The sequence below is a fragment of the Dreissena polymorpha genome, chromosome 2 (genome assembly GCF_020536995.1).
Source record: "Dreissena polymorpha isolate Duluth1 chromosome 2, UMN_Dpol_1.0, whole genome shotgun sequence".
NCBI lineage: Eukaryota > Metazoa > Mollusca > Bivalvia > Myida > Dreissenidae > Dreissena > Dreissena polymorpha.
In genome coordinates, this window is record NC_068356.1 from 89,862,721 (window position 1) to 89,865,008 (window position 2,288).

The 2,288-nt window shown below is 35.1% G+C and overlaps 1 long non-coding RNA gene across 1 annotated transcript; it reads right to left on the bottom strand.

Annotated features, from left to right (window-relative positions):
* Positions 1-577: 577 nt before the first annotated feature.
* Positions 578-1,431, bottom strand: LOC127868017 (uncharacterized). Its single transcript, XR_008043849.1, has 2 exons — positions 1,291-1,431; positions 578-1,134 (listed from the first exon to the last, which is right to left on the bottom strand). It is a non-coding gene; the product is annotated as an uncharacterized LOC127868017 (long non-coding RNA).
* Positions 1,432-2,288: the final 857 nt, after the last annotated feature.

Consider the following 2,288-nt stretch of genomic DNA (forward strand, 5'->3'; position numbering starts at 1 on the left):
TAGAAGTACCATAGTAAATAAAAGCATATTAATGTTGTATTATACACTGTCCTTTAGGGGCATTAAAATATCAACACGCTAAGTATGATGTCTAAGATTTAAACAAATTTCGACAACCGCTAACACTTTATTTTATGGTCATGATCCTGAAGAATCACACATTAAGCTACTGAAGAATCACACATTAAGCTACTGAAGAATCACACATTAAGCTACTGAAGAATCACACATTTAGCTACTTTATTTTTATACTGACTCATGCTGAATTATGCAAAGAATACAAGATACATGAAAATGAATACCTTTCATGTCATTAAAAAAAATAGCATCGTTTCTTTTTGCAATGAATCTTGTCAGTTGGAAATTATTATTATGATACAGGAAGATCATTTCAATAACAATAAAGATAAAGAAGCATTATTGAATAAACATTTATGACCCATTCAGAAATTTAATTTTAAATTTTAACAAGAGCGCCGCATGACGGAGCAATATACGCCCGATTCGTGTGCCATTGGAGATGATACACTGATGATTGATGTATTTGTTTTGGAAATAAGCAAAAAAAACAACAACAACTTATATAACTGATATATTCATATATATGCATTGATATCAATAAGTGTACACTTAGTCTCATTTGTTCTCTAAAACACAATATTTAAATCATAATTGTTTAGACCTACATAGGTATAGAATGGCAGTATTTCCTGTACTGATATTACTTATCTTGAAACTACTGACCAAGTTTGGTAAAGATCGGATGAATACAATTTGAATAAGAGTCCGGACAAAGTGGCGCTGTTGAAAATGGACTAATTGACCCTATGACCTAGTTTTTTACCTGGCATGACCCATATTCGAACTTGGCCTAGATATCAACTAGATGCAACTACTGACCAAGTTTGGTGAAGATAAGATTTATACAATTTGAATTAGAGTCCGGACAAAGTAAAATGCACTAATTGACCCTTTGACCTAGTTTTTGACCCAGCATGACCCATATTCGGACTTGATCTAGATATCAACTAGATGCAACTACTGACCAAGTTTGGTGAAGATCGGATGAATACAATTTGAATTAGAGTCCGGACAAAGTGGCGCCGTTGAAAATGCACTAATTGACCCTATGACCTAGTTTTTGACCCGGCATGACCCATATTCAAACTTGGCCTATATATCAACTAGATGCAACTGCTGACCAAGTTTGGTGAAGATCGGATGAATACAATTTGAAATAGAGTCCGGACAAAGTGGCCCCTTTGAAAATGCACTTATTGACCCTATGACCTAGTTTTTGACCCGGCATGACCCATATTCGAACTTGGCCTAGATATCAACTAGATGCAACTGCTGACCAAGTTTGGTGAAGATCGGATGAATACAATTTGAATTAGAGTCCGGACAAAGTGATGCCTTCCGCCCGCCGCCCGCCCGCCGCCCGCCCGCCCGCCAAGGGGTTTCACATAATACGTCCCGTATTTTATACGGGCGTATAAAAACAGCAGCAGGGAATTCATTATCAAACAAATTTAATGGAAACACAAATTTACTATGAATAAATCCTATTAGATCCCAGCCTCTGAATCAATTTGTTACTAGCATGAAATGAATTTGCCATCAAAAACAACTTACACCAGAATTTGATTAGTTTCACTTCTGTATTTACATCCAATGTTTGAAGTGGAATAAATGAAAAGCCTATTACCAAGATGATTTAGTCATTAATAGTATCTCTTACAAATGCACTGACAGTATATACAAACTTCTCAAACACACCAACTAGAGTACAAAACCGGTTCAACAGAAAAACATAAAAGAGCTTTTGCAATCAAGTGCCCCAAATCTCATCACAGGGAGCTTGATTCTTTTAACAGATGAAGCTGATGGAATCTAGGTGATGCAGACATTTCGACAAGTGTGCAATAAAAACAAAAAAACTTAAAGGAAGAAACTGGGATTTTTAAGAAGGAAAAGCCACCTTTTTAAAAAACAAACCACCTCACAATCATAATACAGTCAGGACTGGGACTATCAGCCAAACACAAAGCTTTTGTCAAGGTCAGTCAACAAGACATATGGCCTATGATGCAAGGTTCAGATTCCATGAGTATTTTGTTAATTATTCTATTATATGGGACTGTTTATTATATTATATGGCCTAAATGACAACTTTCACAATGTTTATTGCACTATTTAAAAAAAAAGTTTATGTACATTTTGTTAAAGTATTGATGATATGTGAAAAGGAAACAGATGTCCAAATACTTAAAGTTGAAATTTGACAT